This window comes from Arvicanthis niloticus, chromosome 10, assembly GCF_011762505.2.
Source record: "Arvicanthis niloticus isolate mArvNil1 chromosome 10, mArvNil1.pat.X, whole genome shotgun sequence".
NCBI lineage: Eukaryota > Metazoa > Chordata > Mammalia > Rodentia > Muridae > Arvicanthis > Arvicanthis niloticus.
In genome coordinates this window covers 28,333,110-28,348,654 of record NC_047667.1, presented here as the reverse complement: position 1 = coordinate 28,348,654, position 15,545 = coordinate 28,333,110, and the positions used below count along the sequence as shown (strand labels likewise).

Sequence of the window (15,545 nt, the reverse complement as noted above, 5' to 3'; positions counted from 1 at the left end):
AATAATACATGTTTAAGTCACATAAAATTGCTAGCCAACTGTATACTCAAATAGTTTGTTTTACATGCCTTTAGGAGAAAAATGTAAAAACAAAACTTATTTGCCTTGGCTTTCCCATGTAATCAACTTTTACAGCCTAAGCTAAAGTATACCTGCAATCTTAAATTATGTATTCCTTCATTTTCCTGACCCAGAATAATATACTTTCATCATTTGCTATAAAGAACAGATACAGAAATGGAAAGAATCTCCCTAAAATCTACCAAAAAGAATGAGAAAAATTTATGAATATTGGTTTAAAAAACTTGCTGCTTGGAGTCAGTTGGAGCCAGTAACTTGATCTCTTGTAAAACTCAAAGCTTTATGAAAAGTATCTCATTCCTTCTCCTATGTGATGCCTTCTGTGTTGTTCAATAAATACAGAGCAAAGACCTTTGTAAGAGAAAGCACACAGCACATACAGACACATACAAGACAAGCACAAAGCAATGAACAGATTTGGGAATATGGCCTTTAGGAAGACACAGTCAAGCTCATACAACGGACAGAGGATAGAAGACACAGGGAACATGAGATAGAATCTGAATTCACTCTTGGTTAAATGCCTCGAAGGGGAAAGTGCTTTCATTTCTTTTCTTAATGTGACATTGGTGCATTATGACACTATTTGAAATCTAGGAACCACAAATGAGAGAAGACATACAATATGTGTCTAAGTCTGACTTACTATCCACTTTCTGCAGATAACATGTTTCTTTATGTAGAGAAATCTTTATATAATAATGGTAAGAATGTAAAATAGCCACTATGGAACTCAGTATATTGGTCCAAAAAAAAAAAAAAAAAAAAAAAAAAAAAAATAAAGTTAGATCTACCATATGCCCCAGCTTTTCCGTGACCTTATCCAAAAGATCCAAATCAACATGTCATATAGACACTTGCACATCATTGTTATTTAATAAAACTATTAGCAGTGGCCAAGTTGTGGAAACAACCTAAGTATCAATCAACTTTTTTTTCTTTTTAAATTATGGGTATGCCTATGTATCTCTGTGTGAGTTTGTAGACATGAGCATAGCTGCATATGGAGGCCAGAAAAGGACACTAGATTCCACAAAGCTGTAGTTCAGACAACTGTAAACTGTTTCACATGTGTGCTACCAACTTAAAGTGTTCAGCAGGAACAGCAATAGTTCTTAGCCACTGATCCATTTCTCAAGCCTAGACCACCAACAGTTTTCACATTTTTCCCTGAAAGACAATACACAGATTGAAATAAGTCATTTGATAAATATACATCTGAAGAAGAACCAACATCTAGAATAGTATAAGGAAAGCTAATGAAAATGACAATACACAGAGCTGTGGATTATAAAGTAAGAAAATGTTTGAAAAGACACTTCATTAAAAGATAAGTACATACATCTTGATTTTTAGCGTGAGTGAAGTGTTATCAGCCATTTTCTGGCTCCTGTTGCCAAATCTGTACAGCTGTTGTCATGTGTCAGTGTTCTGAGTTTCATGGGACAGTAAAAAATAGGTCACTTCAGGGTGAAATATGACATTGCAGGCAGCAAGGCAGAACAGTCTCAGTGCACTGGACCTCGAACAGCTGTTCAAAAGTTGTTTGGGGTAGGAGATAAAACCAGTTCCTCATACAAAAGCCTCTAGTCTAATCTATATGTTTCATGAAGGAAAACATCTCACTGCTGCAGCTTTAGTTCTCACTGTTCACTGTGTGCAGTACTCAATATATAAGGCATTCCAGGTCTGCCAGGACAGTCTTGTGAGCAAAGTCATGCAAAGGCTCTAAAGCCCCTTCAACAAAATGACTCTATAGATAACAGAAAACAATCACCATTTTCTACAATGATTTCTTCAAGGTCAAAGTACTTCCAAAAAACATCTATTCATTCTAGTGTTTTACCCTAGATTTAGTGAAAAATGGGTTTTTCATTCAAAGTTTAATCTAGATATAGTGATTCTACCAAATCCACCACAGTCATGTTGGTCTAACCACGATGGACTCTACCTTTTTGGAACTGTAAGCCAAAATAAATTCTCATTCCACAAAGTTGCTTCTGTCAAGCATTCTATCTGAGCACCAGAAAAGAAACTAATACACTATACCACATGGTTTATTGTCTATCTCACCCATCAGACAAAAAATTATATAGGACAAGTTGTGTTAATCTCTTACATTGCTGTCTTTTAATAACTAGTAGAATGCCCAGATGCTGACAAGTCAGTAAACACATTGATATAAATAAACTAGTTGATTTTTTCAAACATACCTCACTAGAAAGCCAAAAGTAATAATAACACTGTTTCTGGATAATTTTAAACTTCTCTTTTAGTATTAAGCAAGTGTGCTGGCTGTTCTTGGTTGTCAACTTGACTACACATGGAACTAACTAAGCCTGTGTGGCTTCATTTTCTCTGGTAACTTCATATATCCTGCCACTGAGGCATTCCTTCACTGGTATTAGAGCCTACTTCAAAGAATTCCAATGAATATGGAAAATCAGATGAGTCATAGAGCCTCATAGACTAGAAATCTGTAAGATTTTTGGGCTTCTTGCAAGAGACAACCATTGTTGGACTAGCTGGACTGTATCTGGTAAGCCACTCTCATAAACTTCATATACAATTATGGACACGTGCACATACACGTGTGTGTGTATTTTTTCTAGACGACCCAAATTAATACATCCAGTATAGATGTAAATTTTATCTATTTATCTATCTATCTATTTATTTATTTATTTATTTATTTATTTATTTATTTGTAAGAATCCAAAATCACATAGTTTCCATTGTGATACCTTCCTAAAGACTAATGATGATTAATAAAAAGATACAGAGCCATGTTATATTTGTGAAGTAGGGCAATGGAAATTTTATAAAGCCAACACATATTGTAGACAATGAAAGAAGAACAGTAGTGAAGAAACTTTATTTCATATGGTCTTATCTTACCAACAAAGTAAACAGCAGAGCATACAGATAGCTCACAGAATTTGTCTATAACTATATTTCAAACAGGAAGCTTAAAATCCAGAATTTATAAAGAACTACAGAAATTCCAAAAACTTATTACTATTATTATTATTATTATTATTATTATTATTATTATTATACCACCAGTCATAGAACAAGCTAATGAAAACAATTTTAAAAAGAAGAAACACAAGTGGTCAATAATTATTTTTGAAAGTGTTCAGAGAAATACAAGTCAAAACTACTTGGAGATTTCATCTCTCCTGACTCATAATAACTACCATCAAGAATTCTGATAACAAATGTTGGAGAGGATGTGAGAAATGAGGAATTATTATTCACTATGGTAGGAGTGCAAAATTAATGCAGCCATTATGGAAATTGGCTTGGCGGTGCCTCAAAGGATTAAAAATAGAAACTGAAGAGATGGCTTACTGGATGAGAGCTCTTATTGGTTTTCTAAACGACACAAGATCAACTCCCAGTACCCTACAGGGCAGTTCAAAACTACCTGAAACTCCATCTTTAAGGGATCCAGCACACTCTTTGGCATATAGGTGGTATGCATTCATTCATGCATGCACATGTACACACAGATACATACAGAAAAATAATAAACTCTAAAAATTAAAAATAGATCCACTATATGATCCAGCTAACCCACTTCTGAAGTTACCCAAAGATCTACATATTGTACCTCAGAGAAGTTTGCACATTTATGTTTACCATTTTATTTGAGACAACAAAGAAATGGAACTAACCTAAATGTCCTCCATCAGATGAATGGGTAATGTGCTGATCAGTTCTTTTTTGTCAACCTAACACAAGCTAGTATCATCTGGAAGAAGGAACCTTTCTGAAAGCAAATGAGTTATTGTGGCACAGTGGCCCAAGGTTAGCTACAGAACAAAAGAGTCTGAGGAAGAAATCAAATCCTGTATGGTTTCCTATAGATTGAAATATTCTGTCCAGGAGCAAGACCAGAGATCAAGAGATCTTGAAAATCAGTAGGTAAACAAACTTCTCATGTATGGGAAAGCTGAAACTTGTAAGGTTCTTAAAGACCCTTGCTCAGCTTTCAGAAGCAGTGAATGACTTCAGGAGGAGAAGACTCTGACCACCAAGATGCCCAGAGGAGATTTCTCAGACCTTTTGAGAACCTTACAAATTTTCCAGAGAGATCCAGGGTTGTAGCTATCTTGAATCCTACCTCTGTAGGATGGAGCTTTATTGGTGTTGCAGCTACTTTGAGTCACATGTGATCCTGTAAGAATTCCCTCACCCATATTTCTGTTGGTAACCCCAATAAAAACTCAGTGGTTCACTAAGATGGACTTTGGTACAATAGTTATTTTCATCTCTCATGAGTTTCCTATTTGATATAAGTGGACATATGTATTATGTTTCCACAGTAAAGACTCTCTCACAAAGTGTCCAAAAGCTACAGGAAGATAGTTCATGCCTAGCATTGAGAATTTCACCCAAACTTTAGTGGCTTCTGAGAGAGAGAGACAGAGAGAGAGAGAGAGAGAGAGAGAGAGAGAGAGAGAGAGAGAGAGAGAGAGAGAGAGAGAGAGAGTTTCTCATACTGGGTACCTTCATTTAAACTACTTACTACTGGGTTTTTTTTGTTGTTTTTTTGTTTTTTGGTTTTTTTGTTTGTTTGTTTGTTTTTGTTTTTTTTGTTGGTTTTTTTTGGTTTTTTTTGCTATATGTCAAACTACTTGCTCTGCAAGATACTATACCATGGGTATTATATAATGAGCATCACTTCTTATGAAGGATGGTCTGGATCTCTGGAGATCCATCATTATCTATCTCAAGAAAATCACAATTGGTCTTGGATGATTAAGGGAAGAGTAACAAATACTAGCAAAGTCCAGAAAACTATTTTTAAAATCGCATTCATCAGTTGATTTGTCCAAAGAGCAATGCCAGTGCCAGCATGTGTTATACATGTACTGAACGTCAGACCTAAGGAGTTTCTTTGATCCTTTTACCTTGGTCTGTCTCCCAATGCTGTTTGAGTCTTCTTATGAGTTCAATGGTTTAGGACCCCCAAAATATTCTATATTCTAATAGATCAAACTTCTACTCACTGCTCCTTGTATCCTGCCAGCTATAAGAAATGGCAAACCAACATCTCCATCTTCTCACGCTTCCTTTTTGTTCTTTCCCCAACAAATCAAAGCTGAATGCCTTTCATGGCTGTTCCTGGTTGTCATCTTGACTACATCTGGAATGAACTACAATCCAGCAATGAAGGGCACACTGTGACCCAGATCTTGAGGCTGGAAGGCACAAGCTTCTGACCCTGATCTTGACATAGGATGACAATTGCTTTTGATCCAGATCTTGAGGCATAGGGGTCATAAAAAGCTTAGGCCCAGGCAAGGTACTACACACCTTTAATCCCAGGAGACTGAGGCAAGCAGATCTCTGAATTCTAGGCCAGCCTGGGACAGAGCAAGTTCCAAATCTAGGCTTGGTGGTACACACCTTTAATCTGGGCCATACCTTCTGTTGGAGGCCTGCATAAGGACTATGGAAGAAGGAAGGATTCCTTCTTCACCTGCTTGCACTTACTTGCCAGCACATCTGTTGGAAACGACTTCTTCAGGAGTACAGCTTATACAGAAGGTCAGCTAAAACACCTTGCTTCATGGGACTGAGAAACTACTAGATTCTTGAACTTACCATTCACAGCTGCCCATTGTTGGGTTAGTTGGATTATAGACTGTAAATCATTCCAATAAATTCCCTTAATGTATAGAGACATTCCATAAGTTCTGTGATTCTAGGGAACCCTGACTAATACAATGCTTCCGTGGCATGTCTTGTCACACTCAACAGAAGCCACACAACTGCCACTGCATCCTGCTTACAATTTCATACCTGATATACTACTAGGGATTACAATGTATTTCCTAACCCATTATTCATTTGGCCAGAATCAGCATACATACATAGCAGACTATATTCATAAAAAAGGAGAGACAGACAGCCACCCTGACAATCCCCTGAAGGATATTCTACTCTGGAATGGCTTTGACATGGTTGCATGTCATACCACTCATCACACAGAGCAGGCAATCAGCATCACAGCAATGACATACACTATCTGATGGGTAAACATGGCCATACCAGGATTGATTCTGTGATGCTCCAACACCACCTCAGCTAGGCCTAAGTTGCATGTCTTACCACCCATTGCAGCACCAATGCAACCACTCTTCAACTCATCTTTGGTTGTTTTTGGGAGTCCTCCTTGTCTGGCACCATTTGTGTTCCTTGACTTTTGCCATGGAGGCATAAACATCCCTTTGTCTCAGATAGAGCACCATCAAGAAACTGTGGAAATTATTGCAGCTAAGTCTAGTTTACCGAACTAATGTGTTTATTGAGTTACTTATAGGAACATTGTTGACTCAAAGACAGTTGCATTAATGGAAAGCCCGTCCTCATATTGGTGAAGACACATAAAAGCTGGATCTCTAGAGCTTCTGGCACTGCATGCTAGAATATACATTGGACAATGTCTTCAGCTAGCCAAGTCTACTTTTATAACCTGGAAGAAGGGTCCTTATAGAGAAGGTAACTTTCTGAGCTTCCTGGACCTGGTAAATTTCATGAAGTTGCTGAGCTGTGAAATTTCTGCTTCCTTCCTAAGGAGCCTCAAATGTTTCGACACAGAAGAAATGGCTACACAATCAGTGAAATTATTCTAAACTTCGTGAGGGGTCATGAGCGCTCAGCCTTACAAACATGCTGAAAGCCACAGAACTATACATTTTTACTTGCCGAACTTTAATATAATAAACTATATAGTTTATTTCAATAAGAGTATATTTAAGAAGTTGTAATGGGCAGTCCTTCTGTATGGCTTTCCCTCACAATGCATTTGTTTCCTGTTCCTATCTACAAAATTTTGTCTCTAAAGTGATTATTGATGTAGTGGTAGGTATTTGAAATTAAAGAGTACCCAATGTAAGCGGAGCTAAGGTGGGAGGGCTAAAGAGAGGAAGAGAAGGAGGAAGGAGAGACGGTGAAGGAAGTGGAGGAGCTAGGACGGAGAGGAGAGAGGGGAACATGGAGGCAGATGTTCACTTGTCTGTAGCAGTCAAAGGTAGTTGGTATATCTATGTTGGGTATTGGGTTACACTTCTGATTGTATGGGCATCTTGTTATTGATCTTTACCAAATATACAAGCCTTTGGATAATCTAAGCATTAGAGTCTCATCTGTACTGATCTGTGTGGTTGGCAGGATAGTCTGGGCAATGTCTAGCCTTGCAGAGACATCATGGAAGACCGGTAGAGCCATCTCCCACGCTGGGGTCTCATGGGTGGCAGGGCTGGTGTCTCTGGCTGGCTGTTTCTAGCTGCAGTGCCCACAGGCCTCCGGCCCTGAACATGACAGCTAAGCTAGCCAGAGCCTCTGCAGCCTAGACAGCTTGACCAGTGGCCGATTTTTTAAAATAATTATTACAACAACCCAATTGCAATTTTATCACACTAAACAGTCACCATAAACTGGAACTACAACAAGAATCTGAGAACCATTCTTCATTAAGTTTTATTCTATTTGATACTGTCACTTTCAATTATTTCCCTTGTCTCAAGTGGACATAGACATATCATATACCTTTCTATAACTGTATGTGTTAGCATTAGAAAAAGACAGTGTAAATTCTTTTCTTATATATAGCAAAAGGTTAAGTGCAAGTAACATGGGCTTCAATCTTATTCTTCCTTTCTATAATTTGCTCTTAAATTCTGTCTCCCTTAGCAGATCACACAACTATTAATGGAGAAAGGGCTGTTAAAGCATTCTCTAAGAAGTACTTGTTAAGCCTTTTTATGCAAAAGTGATTAAAAGAGATAAATTAGGCTGTGGAATGTATGAAAACTGGATGTAAATTTTCTTTGTACTCAAATGAATTGGCAATTTACTTATATTTTATACAATGTAAACAGAAAGTACTAAAAATGACAATAAAAGCAAAAGTAATGAAAAAAAAGAAGTTGTAATGGGTTACAAAATGTTTATATGTGTGGAAAAGAGTACTTCCGTATACAGTGAGGCCAGCAGCTAGTTAGATTCCCCACCAGGCAGTCAGTATGGTAGTGCCCTAGTGACCCTGAACATTTCTACTACTGTGTGAACAGGCACGTGCTCACCACAGATTCTGGTTCCTTGAAAACCCACAGAGGCAGATAATCAACATTTCACAGCTATTTCGCCATAGTTATCCTCTCTTTTCTAAAAGCTCTTTTTTAAAACCTCAAACAAAAAGTCAGACAAGGGAAACCTACCTTTGGGACCACACCTATTGGGAGCTCTGGAAACCATTGATCTTAGTCACAGCACCTTTCTCTTCTGCTCGCAGGAGCTCTCCTTCCCCTGTGGTTTGTTCCATAAGCTTTCAATTTTTTTGGTTAACATGTTGCCTGAGGGGTTCATTTTTCAGAGTCTTGAACCTAGTATTGGAGAACTCTATTGGTTATCTAGCACATTACTGTCAATATCAAGCCCTTTTGATTCTGTTAACTGTACCCCTGCCAGGAGGCTGGGAGAAGACCCCAGCATGGAGAAGAGAATCAGAGGGATTCTGCTGACAGGGCTGGCATAGCGGAGATAAAGAGTCCTTGGGGAGAAGGAAGTGAGATGGGTGAGATGATCAGGGGAATCTCTTATCTGACTGGCTAGCATTCAAGTGCTTCTTTATACAGGCTTAACAGAGCAAAGACAGACTAATGATTATCCAAGTGGTACAGAATATGGATTTGACTTTTCATTACATGCCCAGGGATCTAAGTTCAGTTACAATTAGGAAATACAAACAGAACTGATAATTCTTGTTATTATCGGCCTGATAGCTCCAATATAAGGAATCTAATAAATGACTCCTCCAAAGCAAACACATTTAATATATGACATCCTGCTTTTAGGCTGTCAGTGTTTGCTGTTTGGAGGCACTCCAGACAAACAGAAAATATCCGAACCAGTATTTTTATGAATAGCAAATACTAATATCTAATTGCTTTTACTATATGTTTCATTATTTATGCTATAAAGTAAGAAAAGTTTATTTTAATCAATCTATCTTATTTACTGAATTCTATCCCTCCAGGGGTATACCCTGTAGGAAGCCCTATCTTTAAGCTACATTTTCAGACCTTTGAGCTTATAATAAAAAGAGAACTTAAATGTGTAACCTATTCTTCTGGCCAGTCACAGTTTGTCAATTGTCAATTGTTTACCTGGTACAAATTATGTTGTTTGACTTAGCTGAGGGACAGATGCCTCATCTAGCTATGTGCTTATCTATGCTTAATGATCCCCAGGGTATAAGGAAGACTTCCAAATAGTAGCCAGATAAAATTAATTTTAGATTTTTCCAAAAAAGACTCAGACATGTTTTTTTTCTCAAGGAAAGATATACATTGAATCATAATGAAGAAAGTCCCCAATAATGCAAGAGACAGAGCCCAAAACCCAAGAGTTAGAGATAGGAGGACAGTGACTGTAGCAATCTGCACAGCTTTGCTGGAACTGTGTCAAGCAGCTGTGCTGGCTTCAACTGTTTTCAGTGGTTATGGCTGTGCCAGACCCGTACCGTGTGTGTGTGTGTGTGTGTGTGTGTGTGTGTGTGTGTGTGTGTTTATTTGGGTTTTCTTTGCTATGAAGAGACACTATGACCAAGGCAACTCTTATAAAGGACAACATTTAACTGGGGCTGGCTTACAATTTCCAAGGTTTAGTCTACTATCATTACGGCAGGAAGCATGGCAGCAGCAGGCAGGCAGACATGATGCTGGAGAGGGAGCTGAGAGTTCTACATCTTGATCTGAAGGCAGCTATATGGAGACTGACTCTTCCATAATGGGCAGAGCTTGAACACTAGGAGCCCTCAAATCCTGCCTAAACAGTGACCCACCTCCTTCACCAAGGTCACACCTCCTAATAGTAGCACTTCCTATGGGCAAAGCATATTCAAACCACTACAGTGTGTACAGTATGTGTGTGTGTGTGTGCATGTGTGTGCGTGTGTGTGTGTGTGTGTGTGTTATGTGAGCAATGGAGCCTCTCTCAGCTCAGATGGGCTTAACTCAGAGAGGTGCCAGAAAATCATTTGTCACCAAAGTGACACAAAAAAACACAGTGGCTTCTGTATTCACTCTCTTGTATTAGTGAGAAATAAATAATACAAATAGATATAGGAGAGAGCAAAGCAAAAGTAGGATTATTTTAGAAAATTGAAACCTCACAAGACTGAAAGAAATCCAAGAGAAAGATACCACTAAGCAGCATGATATAGTGGCCTTTTATGAAAAGTATGGCAGGAATTGGACAAAGACTGACATAATCTTTTTTTTTTTTTTTCCCATGAGACTCGGGCGGAGATAAACAGGACAAGCAGGATTCGAACGCGCGGATAGAGAGAGACGGCAGAGGGCCCCGCGCCCTCTGCAGGCGAGCGTCTTAGCCGCTGCGCCGACATAATCTTTTATAAGATTCATTAATTTTCTGAGTATTCAAGGCATGAACCAGTTGACACTCAAATGCCTCACACATTTCTTCATTTCCTCTTGGCACAACTGCATAAATGGTTGCCACTGTTTATCCACGGAAGTCAGTCACACATCATGGTCATTCATCTTCATTCATTTTTGATATTGCCTTGATTTGCTACTTGTCAACCTTGGCCAAGTCTACCAGCAACTATTTAAGTTATGTTTCCTTTGTTCTGAGGTTATGGCGCCATCTTGTAGTTTACCATGGACAGATGGCTGTGAGAAGCTAACCTGTGTCTCAATATGGCATGTGATATAGTCACTGGTGTAGAAAACAACTCACTGAGTAGACCACAGAAGTTACGTCAAATTATAGACAAGAATTTTTCTCTGGGTAATGGAACAGTGTAATGTTTTTATTTTATTCACTTCCAAATATTTTCAGCTCCTCTCTTATAAATCAGTATTTTCATAATGATTCTTGGGCTGAGGTGGTGGCAGAACGTGGCTGGGGCAGGAGATACCTTGTTCCTAAAAGGAGTCAGAGCAAGAGTGGGGGAGTTAGGAATAACTTCCAGCAGTGCTTTCTGAAGGCTTTCTTGCTTCACTCAAATTCCCTTCTAAAGTCTGCACAACCTTTCAAAACAGCATCACCAGCTGGGGACAAAGTATTCAACACATGAGCCTGTGAAGAACATTTCTCATTAAAACCAAAACATAGGTCCAAAGATAACTGTATAGGAGACAGCGGTTACACGTTTAAAACAGGGGGAAAGAAACTACAAACTAAGTAAATTAGTATATAAACATGTGATATAAATCTTAGAAGAAAGGTTAAGAGCTCAGAAGGAAAAATACAACAGAACCAGAGACATGAAAACCCTGAATCAGAAGCCATTTAACTGGGACGAACGTAAGAGCAAATCACCCATGGTGGCTGAGTGACTGCTTACACTACTAGGCAAGGAGGAAAGGCAACATGGTCCTGAATGAATTAGGCAATGGGTTATAAGAGCTCTAGGAAGCAAAGGTGTATACTAATTATTATGGATGCTTGTTTTTTGAGAAGATTTACTTCTTCCTTGTCAAGAATAGAAAATATTATGGAAAGTGATCACATGAGATAAAGAGTTTTTTCTTATCTTAATTTTCTACGAGGGGAAGGTCACTGTCTTCTAAAAAACGATGCTGAGGATGCAAATAAAAACCAGCCTACCTAGACCACCTTTACCTTCTTTTTCTGAGGTGAGCAAGGTATGTAAAGGTATGTAAAGTAATTCCTGATGTAGATGGAGCGTGGTAGATACTTTTGGAGAGCATGTCGTGAAAGAGAGAGGCAGCAGTAATCAGCTTTAGTTTGGGGAGAGGGGTGATTGTATTGTAAGTTGCTGCAAGCCTGGTGACCTGAGTTCAATCCCTGGAACACACATAAAGATGGAAGGAGAGAGCAACTTCAAAAGATGTCCTTGACATAAGAGCCAGGAATCTTGATAAGTGTATGACATCACTAATATATTATCATATTAAATTGATAATTGAGTATATTATTGGGGGGGTTCTGTTGTTTAATGAGCACAGAAATATATGTATAATTATTTCTTATAATTATAAAATTCTTATAAGAACTTGATCTACAATGAAAAATCCTTATAATTCAATTTTAATCTATGGAAAAATTATACTCTATTAAAAAGCTCAATATGTGAGGTGTGTCCAATTTATCCTACATTTTTCTTTAAAAAATTGCTGATGCTCTTTTACCTTTCAAACGTTTAGCATCTTATCAACACAGTACAGTTTGAAACTCAGAGCCATTCCTGTGATCCTCAAAAGTACACAAGTGTGGATAGGAGTAAATTCTTTCAAGTTACAAAAGAGTCATATATACTCTTGTTAGATTTGGCCAGAAGGAGAGTTGCAGATGTTAAAGCAGTGTAGAAACACGTTTCATCTTTATGGATAAACATTATTTCCACTGGAGGGTGCAATTTGCCAGCATATCAGCATTTCCATAGCTCTTATAATGAGGAACCTTAATAAATGATATCGGAGAACTGATTATTTCCAAAACACAAATCAAGAATACTGAGCAGATTTCACATACCTTTAAATAAATTAAAATATACCACTTGGAAATTAGGCTTTCCTATACAAAAAAAAAAAAAAAAAAAAAAAAAACTCATAATTTATTTAGGATAAAGTAATTTATAAACTGAATGCAATTGTTATTCTTTTATTATTTTTTGAATGCCATGTTCAGGCATTTCAGGGTCAATACTATAAAATGCATACAAAATAGCCATGATGTTGGTATAATCTCACCTATAATACTGTGAAGTTTTGATAAATGCTGTCTTTAGTAGTCTAGGAGTATTTTATAAAGTCTGTATAAGATATAAATTTTGCGTTATTACACCAATAATATGTAGTCCAATAGTAAATGTGAATGAAACAAACATAAAGCTAATCAACACATATAATTGAAAATTTTAGTTTTATTATATATATATCTAAAACAGTATTGAGATTATTACATGTTGTGGCTAGCCCTGGTGCTCTTCGTATTTTGATGCTAATTCCGCTTCCCCCACAGGAGCTGCCTGGGCCAAGGAGTGAATCACGTGTATTCTGGAGACTTCCTGAGAAACTTTCCCTAATGAATAGAGATTTCTAGAAGCCAATCACTGGGTGAGAAGTAGGCGGGTCTTTCTGGTAGAAGCGGAAGAGGGGAGGCCGGAGCCAGATGCTTTTGGTTGAGGACAGGTTAGAGGACAATGTGTAGCTAACAAGAGGCCCCTGGATTACATGGTGGATCCGCCAGGATTTGCCACCGGAGGAGTTAAATTTAGTATAGTTTACAAATTAGGATGCTAGTTGCTGCGCCAAGCCATTAGTTACCTGTTGATTCTGAACGAAGTTTGTGTGGTGTTTTCCTTCACGGAGCAACTCAACTGGGTTCCAGGGAGAAAGGTACGGTGGCAAAGCATGGGTTTGCAAGAAGTGCAACCCAAAAGGCCTTGGGAATTCGGAAACATGGGGCTGGAGTGGTAGCGACCTGCCAGTGGGAATTTATCGAGCTGGGTGGAGAGATTTCGGAGCTCTGGAGTCAGAGAGTCTCTATGAGATGAAAACAGGCCGGTGCTTGCGAGCAACAGCATGGATTGCTTTTTTTTTTTTTTGTATTTCCCGCTACAATTACAAGCACAAACTATGAATTTTGCTAATAGTACTTATTGAGCACTGGCTATTAGCAGTTATATGTTTCTTAACTTTCCCGATATTTACTTGCTCTTCATCACAGTCTATAGAGTAGATACCGTATTCCCCATTTCACAGATGGATAATAAAAAATGAGAACTCATTTTCCAACTCCATACCAAATGGCACCAGGGTTCAATGCAGGTGACATGGCCCTGGGCCCAGACTTCATCATCATTGAACAACTGTGTTAACACACTTGATGTCCACCAATGCTGCTCAAATGATAATTTTAATGTTTATTTTAGATATAAAAGGTAGGCACTTTAAATTGTGAATTCGTTTCCCAAAGATAACCTTTCCAAATATCATGCATGTGCGTGTGCGTGTGTGTGCATGGGTGCATCTGCATGTGTGTGTATTTTCTGCTTGGCCTAAGCTGATACCCTGTAAATAAAGAAGTCATCTTGTGGCAGATTATTATTAACTCATCATTTTTTGTTTGATTCTTCCACAGTAAAAAGGAAAGTAGTATTAAAAAATACTGTATATTGTAACAATACAATTTACCTCTTATACAACACTGTAATAAAAATGCTCGCATATAGCTTTAAGCAGAAGGAAAAATGAAGAAAATTTCAGGTTATAAAACCCCTTTCACGAAGAACAAACATTTTAAAATCTCTTTTCCTATGTGGGTCACTATGAAGCATGTGTTCTTTGACTACTCATGGCTAATTTCGATTCCACTAATGGTCGACAGCATTAAAAAAAACCTCCAACTTTCAGTTACTTCTTCAAAAGAATAGCACATGTTGGAATTTGTTCAGAATACAAAGATGGCTCTTGCTGCTTCAGTACACAGAGAGCTGAATTTACACACCCACTACAAAATAGAATTAACATAAACTATAATGAAGTTGAAATTAGAAGAAGGAGTTAGTTTTATATTCTTTTTCACAGCTCATATATCCTTTGGCCTACACTCCATCCTTCTTACTTTGAGCACCAATATTATTACAGCAACCTGTCACGCGGAGTCAAAGAGTAATTTCGCCATCTCAGTTGTGCATGACCACGTAATCAAGCCGGCAATAAAACGTCCACTGTAAGTGTCATGTGGGAGTTCCAGGAAATCTCCTTAAAAATGTGGTTTGTGCCCCTTCAGTGCCTGTTTCAAATCATCCTTTGTTACTGCCTTCCAGAAGGGGATGGAGAGCAGCTGGGGCTTAACTGCCATCTTGGTGCTTGGCACAAAAGGACAGAATGAGAAAGCAAGATGGGAAAACATTTCTGCCACCCTAATCATCTAAAAAAGGGTTTTCTTTTTGTTGGGTTTTGCGATTTTAATTTTTTTGTTTTGCTTGGGGTCGTGTCTTTGCTTGCTATTTTGATGTTGCATGTAGCTGTATCTAATTCTATCAACAGACCCAAGTAAGGCTTCAGGGCCTATTTTCTCTTGCTTTACCATAGGCTGTCTTCAAGGGAAGTGATTCTGCCATGAGATCATAAGATATCTTTAATTTTAATGTTTTAAAATAAACAATATGCTTTCTCATTTTGCACAATAATTTTCTTTAAAGCTTATTCGCATCTATAGCTCAAAATTAATTTTAAAAGTTGTTCTGCAAGAAATGATAACCTTGGTAGTGTGATCAGCTATCAAACATCAGTTATTAAAATGCTTTAATTCAGGCCAGATTATATTTCTTCTTTTGTCAACAGAAAACTACAATTTTGGATGAGGTTTTTTTTTTTCTTACCTCTAAATCCATATGGTGAGAATTTAGCCCCCAATGGGATAGCATTGTGAGATGATGTTGTGGAAGG

At 37.9% G+C, this 15,545-nt stretch overlaps 1 long non-coding RNA gene across 2 annotated transcripts; it reads left to right on the top strand.

Moving 5' to 3' along the window:
- The first annotated feature begins 7,049 nt into the window (after positions 1 to 7,049).
- LOC143443792 (uncharacterized) lies at positions 7,050 to 15,273 on the top strand. 2 transcript variants are annotated; one of them, XR_013113083.1, is made up of 5 exons: positions 7,050 to 7,126; positions 11,676 to 11,762; positions 13,111 to 13,205; positions 14,739 to 14,823; positions 14,921 to 15,273. It is a non-coding gene; the product is annotated as an uncharacterized LOC143443792 (long non-coding RNA). The 2 variants fall into 2 exon arrangements; XR_013113082.1 differs by having other exon boundaries at positions 14,679 to 14,823.
- The last annotated feature ends 272 nt before the right edge of the window (positions 15,274 to 15,545 follow it).